The following is a 25,253-nucleotide window of genomic DNA, read 5'->3' on the forward strand; positions in this document are numbered from 1 at the left end:
ATGGCCATCACACTGGGCGTCCGTCGCCTGATGGTCTATGGCGACTCAGATCTAGTGGTTAATCAAGTAATGAAGGAGTGGGCTGTAAGGAACCCCACCATGACTGCATACTGCAACGCAATAAGGAAGCTCGAAAAGAAGTTCGAAGGTCTGGAACTTCACCATGTTCCCCGACTGAAAAACCAAGCAGTAGATGAATTGGCAAAACTTGGATCCACACGGAGACCTGTCCCAAGTGATGTCTGCCTCGAGCACCTACAGCTCCCCTCGGTAAAAGAAGATCCTTTTACAGAGGAACCTGTGCAACCGAAGAGCTCAACAGATCAGACTGAAGTCGAGGTTCCCGCTGTGGTTGACCTGGTCATGGAGATTCTAGATTTCATTCCCGAACGGACTGTGCCATTCATTGCGTACATCCTGAGGCAAGAGTTACCGGAAGACGAGGTCCAAGCTAGGCAGATCGTTGGCAGGTCGAAGTCCTTCACCATAGTTGATGACCAGTTATACAGAGAAAGTGTTTCAGGCGTCCTTCAGCGGTGTATCTCTCCTGAGGAGGGTCGGTTAATTTTCGAAGAAATTCACTCGGGAACCTGCGGCCATCATGCCTCCTCAAGGGCAATCGTCGCCAAAGCATTCAGAGCTGGTTTCTTCTGGTTGCAGGTGAATGAAATGGCAAAAGATATAGTCGACCATTGCGAAGGTTGTCAGTTCTATTCAAACAAGTCCCACAAGCCAACATCCTCGGTGAAGACAATTCCCCTTTCTTGGCCATTCGCCGTGTGGGGATTAGATACAGCCGGACCATTCAGAATAGGCCAAAGAGGATTCACCCATCTGCTGGTAGCAGTCGACAAGTTTACCAAGTGGGTTGAAGCCAAGCCAATCAAGAAGCTTGACGCCCTTACGACTATCAAATTTATCAGAGACATCATCGCCAGATACGGGGTTCCACACAGCATAATCACCGACAATGGCACAAACTTTAACTCGGACGAGTTCAAAGGTTTTTTGCGCAGGCCAAGGTATTTGAGTGGATTTCGCATCCGTTGCGCACCCCCAAACAAACGGACAAGCGGAGCGGGCGAATGGACTCATTCTTCAAGGGTTGAAGCCTCGACTCCTGCGAGAAGTTGGACATGCCGCCGGCGCATGGGTCACCGAGCTGCCTTCGGTGCTGTGGGACCTCCGAATAACTCCGAATAGATCGACATGATGATCCCCGTTTTTCCTCGTTTATGGAGCAGAGGCAGTCCTTCCGAGTGACTTGCTTCACAACTCTCCACGAATCGAACTCTTCTCCGAAGCCGAAGCAGAGCAAGCCAGGCAAGACGGAGTAGACCTTTTAGAAGAGGAGCGCGAGATGGCATTGATACATTCAACAATTTATCAGCAAGATCTGCAGCGATTTCATGCGCGGCACGTCAGGAGCCGCACGTTCCAAGCAAGCGACCTGGTGCTCCGAGTGGATCAACAAAGACCACACAAGTTGGCTCCCGCTGTTGGAATTATGCCCTAGAGGCAATAATAAATGTATAGTTATTATTATAATTCCTGTATCAAGATAATAGTTTATTATCCATGCTATAATTGTATTGAATGAAGACTCATTTACATGTGTGGATACATAGACAAAACACCGTCCCTAGCATGCCTCTAGTTGGCTAGCCAGTTGATCGATGATAGTCAGTGTCTTCTGATTATGAACAAGGTGTTGTTGCTTGATAACTGGATCACGTCATTGGGAGAATCACGTGATGGACTAGACCCAAACTAATAGACGTAGCATGTTGATCGTGTCATTTTGTTGCTACTGTTTTCTGCGTGTCAAATATTTATTCCTATGACCATGAGATCATATAACTCACTGACACCGGAGGAATGCTTTGTGTGTATCAAACGTCGCAACGTAACTGGGTGACTATAAAGATGCTCTACAGGTATCTCCGAAGGTGTTAGTTGAGTTAGTATGGATCAAGACTGGGATTTGTCACTCCGTGTGACGGAGAGGTATCTCGGGGCCCACTCGGTAATACAACATCACACACAAGCCTTGCAAGCAATGTAACTTAGTGTAAGTTGCGGGATCTTGTGTTACGGAACGAGTAAAGAGACTTGCCGGTAAACGAGATTGAAATAGGTATGCGGATACTGACGATCGAATCTCGGGCAAGTAACATACCGAAGGACAAAGGGAATGACATACGGGATTATACGAATCCTTGGCACTGAGATTCAAACGATAAGATCTTCGTAGAATATGTAGGATCCAATATGGGCATCCAGGTCCCACTATTGGATATTGACCGAGGAGTCTCTCGGGTCATGTCTACATAGTTCTCGAACCCGCAGGGTCTGCACACTTAAGGTTCGACGTTGTTTTATGCGTATTTGAGTTATATGGTTGGTTACCGAATGTTGTTCGGAGTCTCGGATGAGATCGCGGATGTCACGAGGGTTTCCGGAATGGTCTGGAAACAAAGATTGATATATAGGATGACCTCATTTGATTACCGGAAGGTTTTCGGAGTTACCGGGAATGTACCGGGAATGACGAATGGGTTCCGGGAGTTCACCGGGGGGGGGGGGCAACCCACCCCGGGGAAGCCCATAGGCTTTGGGGAGACACACCAGCCCTTAGTGGGCTGGTGGGACAGGCCCAAGGGGGCCTATGCGCCAAGAGAAGGAAATCAAAGGAAAAGAAAAAAAAGAGGGAAGAAGTGGGAAGGGAGGGGGACTCCTCCCACCAAACCAAGTCCAACTCGGTTTCGGGGGGGAGTCCTCCCCCCCTTGGCTCGGCCGACCCCTTGAGGGTCCCTTGGACCCCAAGGCAAGGTCCCCCTCCTTCCTCCTATATATATGGGGCTTTTAGGGCAGATTTGAGACGACTTTCTCACGGCTGCCCGACCACATACCTCCATAGTTTTTCCTCTAGATCGCGTTTCTGCGGAGCTCGGGCGGAGCCCTGCTGAGACAAGGTCATCACCAACCTCCGGAGCGCCGTCACGCTGCCGGAGAACTCTTCTACCTCTCCGTCTCTCTTGCTGGATCAAGAAGGCCGAGATCATCGTCGAGCTGCACGTGTGCTGAACGTGGAGGTGCCGTCCGTTCGGTACTAGATCGTGGGACTGATCGCGGGATTGTTCGCGGGGCGGATCGAGGGACGTGAGGACGTTCCAGTACATCAACCGCGTTCTCTAACGCTTCTACTGTACGATCTACAAGGGTACGTAGATCACTCATCCCCTCTCGTAGATGGACATCACCATGATAGGTCTTCGTGCGCGTAGGAAATTTTTTGTTTCCCATGCGACGTTCCCCATCAGTGGCATCATGAGCTAGGTTCATGCGTAGATGTCTTCTCGAGTAGAACACAAAAGGTTTTGTGGGCGGTGATGTGCGTTTTGCTGCCCTCCTTAGTCTTTTCTTGATTCCGCGGTATTGTTGGATTGAAGCGGCTTGGACCGACATTACTCGTACGCTTACGAGAGACTGGTTTCATCGTTACGAGTAACCCCCTTTGCTCAAAGATGACTGGCAAGTGACGGTTTCTCCAACTTTAGTTGAATCGGATTTGACCGAGGAGGTCCTTGGATGAGGTTAAATAGCAACTCATATATCTCCGTTGTGGTGTTTGCGTAAGTAAGATGCGATCCTACTAGATACCCTTGGTCACCACGTAAAACATGCAACAACAAAATTAGAGGACGTCTAACTTGTTTTTGCAGGGTATGATTGTGATGTGATATGGCCAATGATGTGATGTGATATATTGGATGTATGAGATGATCATGTTGTAATAGAAATATCGACTTGCACGTCGATGGTACGGCAACCGGCAGGAGCCATAGGGTTGTATTTATACTAACGTTTGTGCTTGCAGATGCATTTACTATTTTGCTAGGATGTAGCTTTAGTAGTAATAGCATAAGTAGCACGACAACCCCGATGGAAACACGTTGATGGATGACCATGGTGTGGCGCCGGTGACAAGAAGATCGTGCCGGTGCTTTGGTGATGGAGATCAAGAAGCACGTGATGATGGCCATATCATGTCACTTATGAATTGCATGTGATGTTAATCCTTTTATGCACCTTATTTTGCTTAGAACGACGGTAGCATTATGAGGTGATCTCTCACTAAAATTTCAAGACGAAATTGTGTTCTCCCCGACTGTGCACTGTTGCTACAGTTCGTCGTTTCGAGACACCACGTGATGATCGGGTGTGATAGACTCAACGTTCACATACAACGGGTGCAAAACAGTTGCGCACGCGGAACACTCGGGTTAAGCTTGACGAGCCTAGCATATGCAGACATGGCCTCGGAACACATGAGACCGAAAGGTCGATCATGTATCATATAGTTAATATGATTAGCATAGGGATGCTTACCACTGAAACTATACTCAACTCACGTGATGATCGGACTTGGGATAGTGTAAGTGGATCATGAACCACTCAAATGACTAGAGAGATATACTTTTTGAGTGGGAGTTTAGCATATAATTTGATTAAGTTGAACTCTAATTATCTTGAACATAGTCTAAGTCCACCTTGTATATATTTGTGTTGTAGATCATGGCTCACGCAAGTGTCATCCTGAATTTTAATACGTTCCTAGAGAAAGCTAAGTTGAAAGATGATGGAAGCAACTTTGTAGACTAGGCTCGTAATCTTAAGCTAATCTTACAAGCTGGGAAGAAGGATTATGTCCTTAAAATTGCGCTAGGAGATGAACCACCCACTACGGCTGATCAGGATGTTAAGAACGCTTGGTTAGCGCGTAAGGAGGACTACTCAATAGTTCAATGTGCAGTCTTGTATGGCTTAGAACCGGGACTTCAACGTCGCTTTGAGTGTCATGGAGCATTTGAGATGTTCCAGGAGTTGAAGTTTATCTTTCAGAAGAATGCCCGGATCGAGAGGTATGAGACCTCCGATAAATTCTATGCTTGCAAGATGGAGGAAAACTCGTCTGTCAGTGAACATGTGCTCAAAATGTCTGGGTACTCAAACCGTCTAGCTGAACTGGGGATTGAACTCCCGCAAGAAGCTATCACTGACAGAATCCTTCAATCACTGCCGCCAAGCTATAAAGGCTTTGTGTTGAACTACAACATGCAAGGGATGAACAAGTCTCCCGGCGAGTTGTTTGCGATGCTGAAAGTCGCAGAGTCTGAACTCCGTAAAGAGCATCAAGTGTTGATGGTGAGCAAGACCACTAGTTTCAAGAGAAACGGCAAAGGCAAGAAGGGCAATTCGAAGAAGAGCGGCAAGCCTGTTGCCAATCCGCCGAAGAAACCCAAAGCTGGACCTAAGCCTGAAACAGAGTGCTTCTATTGCAAGGGTATGGGTCACTGGAAGCGCAATTGCCCCAAGTATCTGGCAGATAAGAAGGCGGGCAAAGAAAAATCAGGTATATTTGATATACATGTTATTGATGTGTACTTAACCGGCTCTCGTAGTAGTGCTGGGTATTTGATACCGGTTCTGTTGCTCACATTTGCAACTCGAAGCAGGAACTGCGGAATAGACGAAGGCTGGCGAAAGACGAAGTGACGATGCGCGTAGGAAACGGTTCCAAGGTTGATGCAATCGCTGTCGGCACAGTGTCACTTCAACTACCATCGGGATTAGTGATGAACTTAAATCATTGTTATTTAGTGCCTGCGTTGAGCATGAACATTATATCTGGATCTTGTTTATTGCGAGACGGTTACTCTTTTAAGTCTGAGAATAATGGTTGTTCTATTTCTATGAGTAACATCTTTTATGGTCATGCACCGAATGTGAGAGGATTGTTCATATTGAATCTTGATAGCGATACGCATATACATAACATTGAGACCAAAAGAGTTAGAGTAAACAATGATAGCGCCATATTTTTGTGGCACTGCCGCCTGGGTCATATTGGTGTAAAGCGCATGAAGAAACTCCATGCTGATGGACTTTTGGAGTCACTTGACTTTGATTCACTTGACACGTGCGAACCATGCCTCATGGGCAAGATGACTAAGACTCCGTTCTCCGGAACAATGGAGCGTGCAAGTGACTTGTTGGAAATCATACATACCGATGTGTGCGGTCCGATGAGTGTCGAGGCGGGCGGCAGATATCGTTATCTTCTCACCTTCACTAACGATTTGAGTAGATATGGTTATGTCTACTTGATGAAGCACAAGTCTGAAACGTTTGAGAAGTTCAAGCAATTTCAGAGTGAAGTTGAAAATCATCGTAACAAGAAGATCAAGTTCCTACGGTCTGATCGTGGGGGTGATTATCTGAGTTTCGAGTTTGGTGCTCACTTAAGACAATATGGAATTGTTTCACAGTTGACAGCGCCTGGAACACCACAGCGTAATGGTGTGTCCGAACGTCGTAATCCTACTTTATTAGAGATGGTGAGATCTATGATGTCTCTTACCGATTTGCCATTATCGTTTTGGGGTTATGCATTAGAGACAGCTTCATTCACTTTAAATAGGGCACCATCAAAATCCGTTGAGACGACACCATACGAACTGTGGTATGGCAAAAGACCAAAGTTGTCGTTTCTTAAAGTTTGGGGATGTGATGCTTATGTCAAAAAGCTTCAACCTGAAAAGCTGGAACCCAAAGCGGAAAAGTGCGTCTTCATAGGTTACCCAAAAGAGACAGTTGGGTACACCTTCTATCTCAAATCCGAGGGCAAAGTGTTTGTTGCTAAGAACGGAACTTTTCTCGAGAAGGAGTTTCTCTCGAGAGAATTGAGTGGGAGGAAGATAGAACTTGACGAGGTTGTCGAACCTCTCATCCCTCTGGATGGTGGCGCCGGTTGAGGAGGAAGTTAATGATGATGATCATGAAACTCCAGTTCAAGTTTCTGTTGAACCACGCAGGTCGACGAGATCACGCGCTGCTCCAGAGTGGTACGGTAATCCCGTCTTGTCAATCATGTTGTTAGACAACAATGAACGTGCAAATTATGAAGAAGCAATGGTGGGCCCAGATTCCATCAAATGGCTAGAAGCCATGAAATCCGAGATAGGATCCATGTATGAGAACAAAGTGTGGACTTTGGAGATACTACCTGAGGGCCGCAAGGCTATTCAGAACAAATGGATCTTTAAGAAGAAGACAGACGCTGACGGTAATGTGACTGTTTATAAAGCTCAACTTGTGGCAAAGGGTTTTTCACAAGTTCGAGGAGTTGACTACGATGAGACCTTCTCACCCGTAGCGATGCTTAAGTCCGTCAGAATCATGTTAGCAATAGCTGCATTTTTCGATTATGAAATCTGGCAGATGGATGTCAAAACGGCGTTCCTTAACGGTTTCCTTAAGGAAGAGTTGTATATGATGCAACCCGAAGGTTTTGTCGATCCTAAAAATGCTGACAAGGTGTGCAAGCTCCAGCGATCCATTTATGGACTGGTGCAAGCATCTCGGATTTGGAACAAACGCTTTGATGAGGTGATCAAAGCATTTGGGTTTATACAAGTGGTTGGAGAATCTTGTATTTACAAGAAAGTGAGTGGGAGCTCTGTGGCGTTTCTAATATTATATGTGGATGACATATTACTGATTGGAAACAACGTAGAGCTTTTGGAGAGCATAAAAGGTTACTTGAATAAAAGTTTCTCTATGAAGGACGTAGGAGAAGCTGCTTACATTCTAGGGATTAAGATCTATAGGGATAGATCAAAACGCCTGATAGGACTTTCACAAAGCACATACCTTGATAAAGTTTTGAAGAGGTTCAAAATGGAACAGTCCAAGAAAGGGTTCTTGCCAGTGTTACAAGGTACGAGATTGAGTAAGACTCAGTGCCCAGCAACTGATGAAGATAGAGAGCATATGCGCTCCGTCCCCGATGCTTCAGCCATAGGTTCTATCATGTATGCGATGCTGTGCACTAGACCGGATGTTAGCCTGGCCATAAGTATGGCAGGTAGGTACCAGAGTAATCCAGGAGTGGATCACTGGACAGCGGTCAAGAATATCCTGAAGTACCTCAAAAGGACTAAGGAGATGTTTCTCGTGTATGGAGGTGACGAGGAGCTCGCCGTAAAAGGTTACGTCGATGCAAGCTTTGACACAGATCCGGACGACTCTAAGTCGCAAACCGGATACATATTTATTCTTAATGGGGGTGCAGTAAGCTGGTGCAGTTCCAAGCAAAGCGTCGTAGCAGATTCTACATGTGAAGCGGAGTACATGGCTGCCTCGGAGGCGGCTAAGGAGGGTGTCTGGATGAAGCAGTTCATGACGGATCTTGGAGTGGTGCCAAGTGCACTGGATCCAATAACCTTGTTCCGTGACAACACTGGTGCCATTGCCTTAGCAAAGGAACCAAGGTTTCACAAGAAGACCAGACACATCAAACGATGCTTCAACCTCATCCGCGACTACGTCGAGGAGGAGGATGTAAATATAGCAGACGGATCTTAATGTAGCAGACCCGCTGACTAAACCTCTTCCACGGCCAAAACATGATCGACACCAGAACTGTATGTAATTCACATGGTGATGTGAGGGCTAGATTATTGACTCTAGTGCAAGTGGGAGACTGTTGGAATTATGCCCTAGAGGCAATAATAAATGTATAGTTATTAGTATAATTCCTGTATCAAGATAATAGTTTATTATCCATGCTATAATTGTATTGAATGAAGACTCATTTACATGTGTGGATACATAGACAAAACACCGTCCCTAGCATGCCTCTAGTTGGCTAGCCAGTTGATCGATGATAGTCAGTGTCTTCTGATTATGAACAAGGTGTTGTTGCTTGATAACTGGATCACGTCATTGGGAGAATCACGTGATGGACTAGACCCAAACTAATAGACGTAGCATGTTGATCGTGTCATTTTGTTGCTACTGTTTTCTGCGTGTCAAGTATTTATTCCTATGACCATGAGATCATATAACTCACTGACACCGGAGGAATGCTTTGTGTGTATCAAACGTCGCAACGTAACTGGGTGACTATAAAGATGCTCTACAGGTATCTCTGAAGGTGTTAGTTGAGTTAGTATGGATCAAGACTGGGATTTGTCACTCCGTGTGACGGAGAGGTATCTCGGGGTCCACTCGGTAATACAACATCACACACAAGCCTTGCAAGCAATGTAACTTAGTGTAAGTTGCGGCATCTTGTGTTACGGAACGAGTAAAGAGACTTGCCGGTAAACGAGATTGAAATAGGTATGCGGATACTGACGATCGAATCTCGGGCAAGTAACATACCGAAGGACAAAGGGAATGACATACGGGATTATACGAATCCTTGGCACTGAGGTTCAAACGATAAGATCTTCGTAGAATATGTAGGATCCAATATGGGCATCCAGGTCCTGCTATTGGATATTGACCGAGGAGTCTCTCGGGTCATGTCTACATAGTTCTCGAACCCGCAGGGTCTGCACACTTAAGGTTCGACGTTGTTTTATGCGTATTTGAGTTATATGGTTGGTTACCGAATGTTGTTCGGAGTCCCGGATGAGATCGCGGACGTCACGAGGGTTTCCGGAATGGTCCGGAAACAAAGATTGATATATAGGATGACCTCATTATATTACCGGAAGGTTTTCGGAGTTACCGGGAATGTACCGGGAATGACGAATGGGTTCCGAGAGTTCACCGGGGGGGGGGGGAGGGGGCAACCCACCCCGGGGAAGCCCATAGGCTTTGGGGAGACACACCAGCCCTTAGTGGGCTGGTGGGACAGCCCCAAGGGGGCCTATGCGCCAAGAGAAGGAAATCAAAGGAAAAGAAAAAAAAAGAGGGAAGAAGTGGGAAGGGAGGGGGACTCCTCCCACCAAACCAAGTCCAACTCGGTTTGGGGGGGGGGAGTCCTCCCCCCCTTGGCTCGGCCGACCCCTTGAGGTTCCCTTGGACCCCAAGGCAAGGTCCCCCTCCCTCCTCCTATATATATGGGGCTTTTAGGGCAGATTTGAGACGACTTTCTCACGGCTGCCCGACCACATACCTCCATAGTTTTTCCTCTAGATCGCGTTTCTGCGGAGCTCGGGCGGAGCCCTGCTGAGACAAGGTCATCACCAACCTCCGGAGCGCCGTCACACTGCCGGAGAACTCTTCTACCTCTCCGTCTCTCTTGCTGGATCAAGAAGGCCGAGATCATCGTCGAGCTGTACATGTGCTGAACGCGGAGGTGCCGTCCGTTCGGTACTAGATCGTGGGACTGATCGCGGGATTGTTCGCGGGGCGGATCGAGGGACGTGAGGACGTTCCACTACATCAACCGCGTTCTCTAACGCTTCTGCTGTACGATCTACAAGGGTACTTAGATCACTCATCCCCTCTCGTAGATGGACATCACCATGATAGGTCTTCGTGCGCGTAGGAAATTTTTTGTTTCCCATGCGACATTCCCCAACACCCGCCTGGGAAGGACCGTTCATCATTTCTAAGGTGCTGAACAACGGAGCGTATCGACTCTACAACCTCAACAGAGAGACGGTCGAGCCGCAAGCATGGAATGGAGATCTACTGAAGCGCTTCTACACATAATCGCCAACAGAGACAATGTAAAGAACAAATGTCATCGAAGTAATACAAAACAGATTAATTTCTTGCCGATTCAAAATTCTTCCGCGTTTGCACAGTCCGTTCTAAAAATCTAACTCCGAGTGTGCACCAAACGTCACACTCGGGGACTTAGCTGCAACCCAGAGTCGCCTAAGTAAACAACTCGCTCCGAGTGTGCACCAAAAGTCACACTCGGAGACTTAGCTGCGACCCATAGTCGCCTAAGTAAACAACTTGCTCCGAGTGTGCACCAAAAGTCACACTCGGGGACTTAGATGCGACCCACAGTCGCCTAAGTAAAGAACTTGCTCTGAGTGTGCACCAAAAGTCACACTCGAGGACTTAGCTGGGACCCAGAGTCGCCTAAGTAAACAACTCGCTCCGAGTGTGCACCAAAAGTCACACTCGGAGACTTAGCTGCGACCCAGAGTCGCCTAAGTAAACAACTTGCTCCGAGTGTGCACCAAAAGTCACACTCGGGGACTTAGCTGCGACCCAGAGTCGCCTAAGTAAACAACTCGCTCCGAGTGTGCACCAAAAGTCACACTCGGAGACTTAGCTGCGACCCAGAGTCGCCTAAGTAAACAACTTGCTTCGAGTGTGCACCAAAAGTCACACTCGGGGACTAAGCTGCGACCCAGAGTCGCCTAAGTAAACAACTTGCTCCGAGTGTGCACCAAAAGTCACACTCGGGGACTTAGCTGCGACCCAGAGTCGCCTAAGTAAACAACTCGCTCCGAGTGTGCACCAAAAGTCACACTCGGGGACTTAGCTGCGACCCAGAGTTGCCTAAGTAAACTACTTGCTCCGAGTGTGCACCAAAAGTCACACTCGGGGACTTAGCTGCGACCCAGAGTCGCCTAAGTAAACAACTTGCTCCGAGTGTGCACCAAAAGTCACACTCGGGGACTTAGCTGCGACCCAGAGTCTCCTAAGTAAAGAGCTTCCTCCGAGTGGGCACACAAGTTACACTCGGAGGCTTAGCTAAGTCGCCTAAACAAAAACCACGAGCAAAACTCGTGTCAAAAAAAACTCAGCGAAAGAAGAGCAAAAGATCCGGTTCGAATTCAAATTGAGTTCAACGATCAGTCGGCTCGGTGTGAATCAAGTTTATCCACACTGAGCCACGAATGTGCCGGCCAACAGCAGTGGCCAAAGTTTAATACAAACTCCACTCGGCATACCGAGGGAAATGTGCGTTCAGCATAAAGTCAATCAAGCATCGCCGCGGTTGGCAGGCTCGACGAAGGTGTCGAGGTCGATTCCATCTGCAATCCGAGTGGCCGTGTCGAGGAAGGTCTCCATGTAGTCTTCAAATCAAAGCTTCTTGGTGTTGGCGACCTGCAACGTCTTTAGCTTGTCTTCACGGGCTTCCTTACAATGCACTCGGACCAGAGACAACGCCACGTCCCCGCCACACCGAGCGGCAGACTTCTTCCATGCCTGCACTCTGCTTGGAATATTCTCCAGTCGAGTCATCAACCCCTCTATCTCATTCCGGGAGTCATCTTCAGGCCACAGCTCTCTGTCAATTCGGCCGACAACTTCTTTGTTAAGGCGGGAATTCAGTCGGAATATGTCCCGGTTAGCTTCATCACCGAGTGGAACATTCGGTTGCCCAAGTGACGGTTCAATTTCGGCGGTCTCGGCTTCAACGTCCCGAAAGAAATCTGCAAAGAAAAGACATGGAGAAAATAAGCGCGGAGTGAACTCCAAAGTCAAAGAGCACTCGGCAAGCAACTTACCACCAAGCAGTGCGACCATCTTCTTCGCCCAGTCGCCGGCGTATTTCTCCTGTGCTTTGCACCGAGCGTTCATTGACTTCAGCTGGCCCACCCATTCGGATATCTCCTTCTTCAAATTTTCTAACTCGGCTAACAGTGCCTTGTTAGTCTCCCGAGATTCCTCCAAAGATTTTTCTCATTCAGCGAGAGCCTTCTTCATGCCAGCCATATCATTCGCAGCTACCTCCAAGTCGGCAGCAAGTTGAGTCTTCTCAGCCATCAGAGCATTATAGGCTGATCTCACTTCACAAGTCTTCTGTCAAAGAGACACAAAGGGAGGATCAGCCAGATTCAACAAGGAAAAAGTCTCGACAGATATGACAAAACAATCAAAACTCAAGATTCTTCAGACCCCTGCCGATGCAAGCAATCGACAGCGGTCTCGGGGACTACACCCAGTAGGTTCACTGAGAGTGACCCCACTGGTATGAAGCTCGAACAGGTCGGTCCCATTGAGCTCCATAGCAAACCAACAACACTATGAGACTACTATTACTCGACCCGAGTAACACTACTCTCGGGGACTACACCCAGTGGGTGCACTCGGCGTGCCCCCACTAGTACCACTCGGACAGATCAGTTCTGATCTGTAGAGATTATGGAAAATACATATAAAGACAACTGCCGGTGCAAACACTCGGCAGAAGTCTCGGGGACTACACCCACTGGGTTCACTCGGAGTGAACCCACTGGAAAATTAACCTACTGTATCCGAGTATCTCGCCAAAACCCCCAGTGGGCACCAACTTGTACCATGGCGTCCTTGGCGGATCCTACTTGATCTTCCGGGATGCGTCGGGCAGCATAGTGAACAGTCGGCGGACCCGGCATGGCAGAAGGCGCCCTAGGTATCCCGAGCTCCCTGGGCATCCCGAGCTCTGCTCCAGTCGGTTCCGCCGTGAAGGCCACCATCTCAGTCGGCGGCACGCTCATGGCGGGGTTGGCAGCAGGTTGGATAACCCCAGGGACAGGTGCCAAAGCTGGTTCCGACCTCCTTTGGTCGTTGTCGTCCAGATGGATCACCTCCGAAGGAAGCCCGACTGAACAAAATAAAAATACAGGAAAAGATCAAGATCAAAGACAGCACTCGTGAAACGGTAATACAGCTCTCGGAGTCGTGACAACGTACCTTGCTGGGACGTGGCAGCGTTATCAGTGTCCATGGGATCGTCACTCTGACGTGGCAGAGAGGTGGCGGAGGTAGCAACTCTGTTGAGTGAAATCCATTCGACGGGTAAACATGAATTCCCAAAAAGAAGAGTCCAATCGGATACTGAAGGAAGATGTAAGAGCAAAGATACTTACGCTGAAGCGACCGGAACAGCGATCCTCATCCGGGGCAAAGCTTTCCGATGTTTAGATCCGCTGGGTTTAGCCACCTTTGACGGCTGATCCACGGGCTCGGCAGAGGAACCCCTAGTTCTCTTCACACTCCGAGCACTCGGGACCACGGGAGGAGCCGGCGGAACAGCGGGGTCATGACGGTGCTTGGTTCAGCGTTCTGGTGGTGAGGGTGACGAGCTCTGCTCTTCACTCTCCTCCTCCTCCTCTTCTGTTTCCTCCTTCGTCTCCCTACTGTCAGAGACGTACTCGGCTCTACCCGCGCTACCCTCCATGCTGCCTTCTTCTTCCTTGACCGGATTCCCATTTGAGACTGCAGAATGCCAGTTCGTCCACTCCTGCACAAAACACAGTCGGCAACGTCAGTCGACGAGACAAGAAAAGCAAGAAAACTGAGAAGGTTAAAAGCACTCGACAACATGTACTCACCTCATTCGGAGGAGGATTTTGGGTGCGGAAGGCCTTCACCCGCCGAGCTCCCACGGGGTTATCACATGTGCCCGTGATGCTGCGGACCCACGCACCCACGGCCTCCTCGCTCACGTCTTCAGGATGGGATCGAGTGGTATCCGAAGGCCCCGTGTAATGCCACATTGCGTGGTCTCGGGCCTGGAGCGGTTGGATGCGTCGACCTAGAAAAGTCTCCAACAGGTCCATGCCGGTGACTCCGTTCCGGACGACGGTTACCAGCGCGTCGATCAAAGGCTGGATCTGGGTTTTTTCTCCCTTAGAGAGCGCTAGCTTCTTGGGAGGGCCCGGACGGTCTAAACTAAAGGGTGGTAACCCACTCGGAGCATTCGGGCAGGCAATGTCCTGGCAATAGAACCAGGACGATTGCCAGTTCCTAACCGACTTGGATAGCTGATGGGAGGGATAACTACTTTTCGTTTTCTTCTAAAATCCTAAACCCCTGCACTGGAGGATGTGTGTCTTATCATCAGACTGGCTATGTTTCTTAACCGTTTGATATATAGCAGAGAAAACATATTTGAAGAGCCCCCAGTGGGGAGGACATCCTATGAAAGACTCGCAGAGGGTGATGAATGCGGAAAGATGAGCTATCGCATTCGGCGGAAAGTGATGGAGCTGTGCCCCGAAGTAGTTCATGATACCTCATAAGGAAGGATGGGGAGGTAGGGAGAAACCTCTGGCCACGTGGCTGAGCAGCAGGACGCGCTCCCCCTCCCTCGGCGTCGGCTCCACCTCGCCTTCTGGCAGCCTCCAAGACTTATTGATGACCATGCCATGCTCCACCAGCTCCAGCACGTTGGTATCCCTCACCATGGAGGGGAGGAAGTCCCCTTGGATCCAGCCCGCCGGCAACGCCCGCTGCCGTCGCTGAGTGGAGGCCGCCCCCTTCTTCTTCTTCTTCGCCTCAAGCTTGCTGGTCTGCCCCTTCGTCATGGCGAGGGCGATGGATCCGCAGAGGAGGAGGGGAAGGAGGTGGCTAGAGGTGTGCAGGGAGTTGAGGGGGGGGGGCGAGATCAGTGGGAGGAAGACGAGCAGCACAGCAGGAAGGTCCGCCAGGAAGGCTTTAAAAGGCCTCCGACTGAGTCACCTACAGGTGGGCCCAAGATCTTATCCTCCCAACCGGCTGCTGCAAGATTAGTGGAGAAGATCGCGGCGCGGTAATCGAGGAGGCAAAATCTACTCGATGGCGATGTCGTCATCCCCACTGAGCGCGCGGCAACCGAAATTTGAGAATCCCGGAAAATCCAGCGCTGTCAGTATGATCGATCACGTCGAAAGATTCCGCGGAAGCAATCGGTCCCTCAAGGTTCGTTTCGCTGGCATATTCACTCGGATCACTAGCCGCAAAGATAAAATGGATCGAGGAAGACAACGCTAAGATCACCTCAATACCAGTCGGCTCCAAACTCCGGACATCGCTTCATCGTTCCAGCCCCGATCCATTTGGGGACTAATGATGGGGTTATAGTCCCAGGGTAGGGTCATAGGTCTGCCCTATAGGTCCTACCCAAGGACTACCCTTCATAGGGGACAAGGCCCTTAGACAGTTCCGACTGAACTAAGGACGCCCCCATCATCCAGTCAGCGACGATCCACTCGGAGCATATCTAACGTACCGGCTGGAATCCACTCTGTACATCATAACCTCCCAGGAGGGCAACGGTCATACGTTTTCATACACCATAACTAGCATTTAAGGCTTACATTACCAGTAACGCCATCGTTTAGTCGCCACTACTCGACCCCTGTCCACCGAGCCATTATGAAGGGCAGCGCACTCTATATAAGCCGCCCTTCACCACTGGTACAGGGGTAGGCACTTGCTGTAATCCCTTAATACACTCGACACAAAGCTCCCAAGAACACTGAGACATAGGGCTTTTACCTCCACCGTAGAGGGGCCCGAACACATACATCCTCGCCGTAGCTTAGGCTCTGCCCATATACTTTCGTACCCCGTACTTCTACTGTCAGACTTATACCCATGACAAGACATATCAATACCGACGATCGAATCTCGGGCAAGTAACATACCGAAGGACAAAGGGAATGACATACGGGATTATATGAATCCTTGACACTGAGGTTCAACCTATAAGATCTTTGGAGAATATGTAGGATCCAATATGGGCATCCAGGTCCCGCTATTGGATATTGACCGAGGAGTGCCTCGGGGTATGTCTACATAGTTCTCGAACCCGCAGGGTCTGCACACTTAAGGTTCGATGATGTTTTAGTATAGTTGAGTTATATGTGTGGTTAACGAATGTTGTTCGGAGTCCCGGATGAGATCATGGACATCACGAGGGTTTCCGAAATGGTCCGGAAATGAAGATTGATATATAGGATGGTTTCATTTGGTTACCGGAAAGTTTTGGGAAAATCCGGCACTGTACCGGGAGTGACGAATGGGTTTCGGGAGTTCACCGGGCAAGGCACACCCACCTGGAGTGAGCCCAAGGCCATAGGGTGGCACCACAAGTCCCTAGTGGGATGGTGGAGTTAGCCCAAGGGGCCCATGGCGCCACTTAAAGAAATACCAAAAGGAAAAGAAAAAGAAAAGGGAAATTGGGAGGTGGGAAGGAAGAGGAGGATTCCTCCTTCCCAAACCGAATTGGAGGAGTCATCCTCCTCCTAGCGCCGGCGCGCCCTTGAGGTCCTTGTCCCTCAAGGCAAGCCCCTCTCCCTCCCTCCTATATATATTGGTGTCTTAGGGCTGATTTGAGACAACTTTTGCCACCTGCAACTCAACCCTAGATCACATAGTTTTACCTCTAGATCGGATTTCTGCGGATATCGGGCGGAGCCCTGCAGGAGTAGATCATCACCACCACCGGAGCACCGTCATGCTGCCGGAGAACTCATATACTTCTCCGTCTTGCTTGCTGGATCAAGAAGGCCGAGATCATCCTCGAGTTGTACGTGTGTTGAGCGCGGAGGTGCCGTTCGTTCGGCACTAGATCGGAACGGATCGTGGGACGGATCGCGGGACGGTTCGTGGGACGGTTCGTGGGACGTGAAGACGTTCCACTACATCAACCGCGTTTCTTAACGCTTCCTGTTGTGCGATCTACAAGGGTACGTAGATCCAAATCTCCTCTCGTAGATGGACATCACCATGATAGGTCTTCGTGTGCGTAGGAATTTTTTTGTTTCCCATGCAACATTCCCCAACAGCTACAATTGCTAAAACTTTCGACAACTAATATTGGGAAAAGTCTAAGTTTTTATTTGGTAAATAGTCTAATCACCCCCCTCTAGACATACTTCGAATCCTACACCCCTTCACAACATTCACGGAGTTATTAAACTAAGCATTCAATATCGAATCTCCTATCCAAAATAATGTTTTAGATCCTACACATACCAAGGTTCATCCATATCCTCGATAACTAGGGGTCTGCTCACACATAGAGGCAACATACATCATAACAAGGGTGATAGCATACATGGATGGATGTTTCAAATAACACACAAGATGATCCACTAGGGTTCTTTAGATTACAATGGTGAGGATGCATATGATGATGACGACGACAATGGTGAAGATGTCGATGATGACGATGGTGATGATGTTGAAGCCCCCTTGAACACGGTGAGGAAGGTGACCCTCTTCTCCTTGCCAATCCCTCCTCTGGATGAACTCCTGAGGCTAGGGTTCTACCTTTCGGATGAGTTTCAGGTATCTTTGGGCATCTGATTCACGATCCGATTTCACAAGGTTGAAATAGTTAATTTGGTGGTGGCGACGTCACTCCATACGACCGCCCATAACAGCAGCCACGGTTGTATGGAACATCGTATTTTGAGCTGGAACCGCAATGACAATTTCTCCTTCATCCTTCTTGCTTGATTCTTTTATGGTAGGTGATTATAACTTCAAATACATGATTTCACTACCATTTTGGGGGATCTTCTCCATATTATGATAATTGGTCCAAAAAGCATTACCTGAGAGATTATCAACAAAAAGAGGTGCACGAACGCAGTAAAATTCCACAAAGCGTGCCATGTAGGCATAAGAAACATGGTAAAATTATCACATATTGGACTCATCACCGACTGAAAGCACAATGGTTTTGGTAATTAATAAGAACATATATTGCATTGGACTAATGATTCTACCGAGTATATTTTAGGAAAAGTTCAATGAACGGATTCACAAAGGATTGTAAGGAGATTCCGTAGATGCAAGGAACACCTATTGGCAACATGCTTCAAGACTCTACATTTTACTTTTATGTGAGAAATCACAATTGAGTCCATATGAAAGCCAATACAATTAAAAGTGGATGAGGTGTCTATGATGATCTCGTTGTTCAAGTGCTTAGAGTTAGCCACCCAAAACCCTCATGAAATTCTCCCAAAATATTCTATCCAAATCCTAAACACTCAAATTCACTGCAACCTATATTTCCAAATCATCCCTACCAAGTTTTACCCTAGACAGAATCCAGAGCCAATCCAACAATCTCGGTACCACCAAGTTCCATTTTGATGAAACCGAAAAACAGTGACCAACACGCTGGTTGCCATTTGTTGAAAAACAGAATTTCCAATTTTTGCAAATCGGTGCCACTGAGTTTGGATAACTGCCTAGCTCAGCCAAATCAGACCCACCGAGATTTATACATCAGTCTCATTGAAAAGCTAAAAGTTGCCACATTTTGCACTAGTTGGTGCAACCGAGTTTTCACTTTGATTTCACCGACTTGGGCAATAATATTGTAATGGTAGGGTTTTTGGAGATGCCTATATATACCCCTCCACCTACCTCACACTCATTGAGGAAGCACTCAGAACATACCAACACTTGCCCCATCCATTTTTTGAGAGAGAACCACCTACTCAAGTGTTGAGATCAAGATATCCCACTCCAACGATAGGGATCTTGATTTCTAGCCTCCCCAAGTTGCGTTCCATCCAATAAATCTCTTCTACTCAAGCCAAATCTGTGAGAGAGTGACTGAGTGTTGAGGAGACTATCTTTGAAGCACAAGAGAAAGGATTTCATCATACTTAACACATCAATTACCTTTTGGAGAGTGGTGTTAGTCTTGCGAGTACTTTGGATGAGTACTCACCGTTTATTTGCTCCCCCTTTTCCCCTTGATTCGATTGTTGCGACCAGATGATGGAGCCCAGGAGATTGCGTATCCCGCCGACGACGACTGCTACCCCGACAATGCCTACTACTACATGGAGGCCACTGACGACCAGGAGTAGTTTAGGAGGTTCCCAAGCAGGAGGCCTTGCCTTGTTCAATCGATGTATCTTTTGTGCTAGCCTTCTCTAAGGCAATATCCTTGTTTTATGTCTGTACTCAGATATTTGCTGCTTCCGTTGACTCGTGTGTTTATTGAGCTTCTATATTCTAGCCCTCGAGGCCACTCGCATGTAATAAGAAGCTTGTATCTTTTTATTTGTGTCTAGAGTTGTGTTGTGATATCTTCCCATGGGTCCTTGAGCTTGGTCGTATGCATTTGCGTGTATGATTAGTGTACAATCAAATCGAGGGCGTCACACAAGGTCACTGAGCTGACCACCACGGTTAGCTAGTTGAAATAGGAGGTAGATGTAATGCATGCTCCCAGCTCTGGTGATGATGATGATAGTCCACTCTAGACTCACATCCAGTTCAGGACATATGACAGATCTTCTGTCGTGCCATTTCCAGAGATGAGACCATCTTCATCAGCACCTACATCAGCTCCAGCAGCTACATCATCACATCTTGTGTCTACGCCACCACCTCAGAGGACATCAGCTGAAGCATTCACGAACACTCTCTTATCAACTCCATCCACAACCGACGGAGCAACTTCATCGCCCCATGGAGGAAAACATGCCCAGAGCAACATTTAGCTCTATTCCTTCGAGCTTTTTGGTAACTTGTTGCCAAAGGGGGTGTATAGATCATAGGGCCTCGAGAGAGATAATGTTGCATTTTGGGTACTCTATTTGGTTTCTAAAAACATTTGGTTCATCGTGTGAATCTTGTTAAACTTCATGATGTTTGATCATGCACTTTGTGATTGTTGATATTATATCTATGCGATGATCATTCATTCATTATATTGTTTGGTGTAATGTGCATCATAATTCATTCGTATCATTTATACGTACCACCAAGATGTATATGACATGGAAGAGTGACCCATGATCCTAATCGATTGTGCATTTGCATTCAAACACAAACTTAGGGGGAGCTCTTGGTTATCACATACTTCTCAAAGCGACGATGCTATTCATTGTTTTTATCCCTATCAAAGCTTTGATCTATATGTTGTCATCAATTACCAAAAAGGGGGAGATTGAAAGCACAACTTCTCCCTAGGTAGTTTTGGTAATTAATAACAACATATATTTCATTGGACTAATGATGCTACCGAGTATATTTCAGGAAACGTTTAATGAATGGATTGACAAAGGATTGTGAGGAGATACGCTAGATGCAAGGAACATCTATTCGCAACAAGCTTCAAGACTCTATGTTTCGCTTTTATGTGAGAAAACACAATTGAGTCCATAGGAAAGCCAATACTATTAAAAGGGGATGATGTGTCTATGATGATCTGGTTATTCAAGTGCTTAGAGTTAGACACCAAAAACCCTCATGAAATTAAACCACAAATATTTTTTCCAAAGCCTAAACACTCAAATTTGATGCCACTAATATTTCCAAATCGGCCCTACCTAGTTTTACCCTAGACATAATCCAGAGCCAACAAAACAATCTCGGTACCACCAAGTTCCATTTTGGTGAAACCAAAAAACAGTGACCAACTCCCTGGTTACCATTTGCCAAAAAATGGAATTTCTGATTTTTGCAAATCGGTCTCACTGAGTTTGTATAACTACCCAGGTCAGCCAGATCAGACCAACCAAGACTTATATATCGGTCTCACCGAAACGCCAAAAGTTGCCACATTTTGAACTAGTCGGTGCAACCGAGTTTTCACTTCGGTTTTACCGAGCTGGCAATGATGTTGTAATGGTTGAATTTTTGGAGATGCCTATATATATTCCTCCACCCACCTCTCACTCATAGAGGAAGCACTCAGAACATACCAACACTCGCACCATCCATTTTCTAAGAGAGAACCACATACTCATGTGTTGAGATCAAGATATTTCACTCCAACCATATGGATATTGATTTCTAGCCTCCCCAAGTTGCTTTCCACCCAATCAATCTCTTCTACCCAAGCCAAATCTTTGAGAGAGTGATTAAGTGTTGAGGAGACTATCTTTGAAGCACAAGAGAAAGGAGTTGATCATACTTACCACATCTATTACCTTTTGGAGAGTGGTGTATCCTATATTTGTTAGGTGTCGCTTGGGAGCCTCCAACTTCATGTGGAGTTGAACCAAGAAGTTTGTAAGGGCAAGAAGATTGTCTACTTCGTGAAGATCTACCCAAGTGAGGCTAGTCCTTCATGGACATAAGCCATGGTGGAATAGAAAAGGTTGGTTCTTCATGGACCCTTCATGGGTGGATCCCTTTGTGGGTTGAAGTCTCCATCAACATGGACGTACGATAGCACCACTTATCAGAACCATGCCAAAAACCGTATCAACTTTGTGTTGATCTTCCTATCCCTCGCTCTACTTACATGTGCATGTCTCTACTTTCCGCTGCTATACTCTTAGACTTGCATGTGTAAGATGTGCTTGACTTGGTATAATTGCTAAACCTTGCCAACTATTAAAATTGGGAAAAGGCTAAGTTTTTATTTGGTCAAGTAGTCTAATCAGCCCCTACCTCTAGACATACTTCAGATTCTACACCTACGGGACTGATACATAAGCCTCTACATGAGATATAGAGACTTTGGTCAAACTAGTAGTCGAACTATGTAGGTTGGGAATACTCGTACAACCTTCATGGTGCGTACACGAGATATTGTTAAACAAATAATGAACCTACAATACACGAAGAAGCGTTGACGACCCTCACTCCAAAATTGGTTACAGGCTAACATAATTTGAGATAGTATCCATATGTATAATACAAGTTTTAAACTTGATAAAACCCTTCGGAAGACTTAGAGTCTATTGTATAGTAATGGATCTATATAGCGATTAAGATAAACATGTTTTATGAAGCTTTGCAAATAGTTTATTACAAGATCAAGGGATTGTCTATGATGACATCGTCTCTTCATAGCAATGCTTAAAGTTCGTTCGGGTTAACTAGCAATTACTACATATTTTGATTATGAGATATAATAGATGGATGACAAAAGGCTTCCCGTGAGATGGAAATGGAATTGGGATTTTATATATGATACGCCCCAAGGTAATTTTGTCAATCGGGATGGTGCTAGTAAGTGTGCAAACTTCAAGAGATCATATAATGAAATGAGCCAAGCCAAGTGGAGTAGGAATCTTTGTTCTCACGAAACGGTCAAATAAATTGATTCATCAAGGAAAGAGAAGATGCTTGTACTTACAAGAAAGTAAGTGGAAGCATGATAATATTTCTAAACATGGTGTGTGCATGACATATCGTTGATTGGAAATTATATATAAATTTCTTGACGCAAATTAGTACTTTATTGAGACTAAATTTTGAGTAAAGCACTTAGGCAATATAGTATTTTTATTAGGTATAATAAACTATGGAGATAGTAGTGCCTGCGAGGTTAGCCGAATACATGTTGACAAGATACTAAAGCGGTTTATAGTATGATAAAACGTCAAGAAGTGTTTCTTGTCGAAGTCATATGAAACATTTTCATGGTATGTTAAAAATCAGATATGTCCAGTACTCCAAGTAAGTTGTTGATAAAGTTACCAAAGTGATCAAAATGTTGATCATAGGACAACAATGAAAATATCATAGAGTACTAAAATAAGAAAGATGACATGTTTCTCGCAAACAGAGAAAATGAAGAGGTTGTTGTAAGAAGTTACATCAATACATCATCGTTGTAAGTACTTACATCAATAAAGTCTTCATCAGTGCGCGATTCTCGATTTCAGTTAAAATGATTTCTGGCAGTTGGTGGTACAGTAAGTTGGAATATGTCCAAGAAAGTTACTATGACGAATTCTATAACATAGTGAGTATATTGTCCCTTTAGAAGCAACAATGGAGGGTGATGAATCAAACTACATTTATGAACTTGGTATGGTTTCTAGATGATTGTGCCAATGGAATACTTTTCTTAATAGTGGCTCCGTAGCTCAGTCTAAGGAATCAAAAGGTCATGCCGGTGATTCATTATATACAAAGCGAGTTTCACATAAATTACGAATTCTTGTGAAAGCATGATAGATGCATTGATATGGAAATGATACACATGGATTTGAACTAGTCTGATTCGATAGCATGGAGGCTATCCAAAAGTCCATAAGAAAAATACGGATTAACACCGGATTGCCATTGGTGTATAAGTAAAATGTGCTAACAAGATTATTGACTCTAGTTCAGGTGGAAGTCTCTTGGAAATATGCCCTAGAGGCAATGATATTGTATTATTTTATTTCCACGTTTATAATTAAGAAATTTATATTCTATGCTATAACTGCTATGACCTCGGAATATGTGATCGATGTAAAACTCACATGCATGGGTGAAATGATAAACAATAAACCTGATTCCTAGTCTTGCCTCTAGGACTAGCTCAAGTGTTGGTTGTGATCATGTTTTCTCGATCTTGGGATATCGTTAACTGTATTGATAGTCCAAAAACAACTTTGAGAGTAAGACATTGGAAGAACGATCATATTGAATTGACCCAACTTATTTGTTATACTTTGAGACAATATCATCACTAGTCAATCGTTATAACATGGAGAGTTTACATATGCTTTAGTTCCTTAGAACATGAGAGTATTGCTACCTCTTGAGCTTGCGTTGGATTTTTCCCTTGAAGAGGAAAGGATGATGCAGCATAGTAGCAGTAAGTATTTCCCTCAGTTTGAGAACCAAGGTATCAATCCAGTAGGAGTATCAAGATGAAGCACCAATGTACCTGCGCAAAAACAGCAAACTTGCACCCAACGCTACAAAGGGGTTCTCAATCCCTTCACGATTGATTGCAAGGTGAGATCTGAAGACGGAAAGTGCAACAAAGTAAAATTGTAAGGCGGAAAATATGATGTGAAGTAGACCCCGGGGCCATAGTGTTCACTAGACGCTTCTCTCAAGATAGCAAATATTACGGTGGGTGAACGAATTACTGTCGAGCAATTGATAGAACCGTGCATTGTCATGACTATATCTAAGGCAATGATCATACATATAGGCAACACGTCCGAGACGAGTAGACCGATACTTTCTGCATCTACTACTATTACTCCACACATCGACCGCTATCCAGCATGCATCTAGTGTATTGAGTTCATGACGAACAGAGTAACACCTTAAGCAAGATGACATGATGTAGAGGGATAAATTCAGGCAATAGATATAAACCCCATATTTTTACCCTTGATGGCAACAACATGATACGTGCCTCGCTACCCCTTCTGTCACTGGGTGAGGTCACCGCACGGTATGAACTCACAACCAAGCACTTCTCCCATTGCAAGAATCATAGATCAAGTTGCCCAAACAAAACCTACAACTCGAAGAGAATTACAAGGATATGAAATCATGCAAATAAGAGATCAAAAGAAACTCAAATAATATTCATAGATAATCTGATCATAAATCCACAATTCATCGGATATCGACAAACACACCGCAAAAGAATATTACATAAGATAGATCTCCATGAAGATCATGGAGAACTTTGTATTGAAGATCCAAGAGAGAGAAGAAGCCATCTAGCTACTAGCTGTGGACCCGAATGTCTATGGTGAACTACTCACGCATCATCGGAGAGGCAATGGTGTTGATGAAGAAGCCTTCCATATCCAAATCCCCCCTCCGGCAGGGCACCAGAACGTGCCCCAGATGGGATCTTGTGGAGACAGAAGCTTGCGGCGGCGGAAAAGTATTTTGGTGGATCTCTCCCGTGGTTTTGGATTTTTTTTCGGGGATTTATAGGCGGAAGAAGTAGGGCAGAGGAGCCACACGGGTCCCGCAAGCCTGCTAGGCGCGGGCCCCCCTGGTCGCACCTAGGGGGCTTGTGGCCTCCCCTGGTGGCCTCTGCCTTGGTTCTCACGGTC

Source organism: Hordeum vulgare, chromosome 6H (assembly GCF_904849725.1).
Source record: "Hordeum vulgare subsp. vulgare chromosome 6H, MorexV3_pseudomolecules_assembly, whole genome shotgun sequence".
Classification (NCBI taxonomy): Eukaryota; Viridiplantae; Streptophyta; class Magnoliopsida; order Poales; family Poaceae; genus Hordeum; species Hordeum vulgare.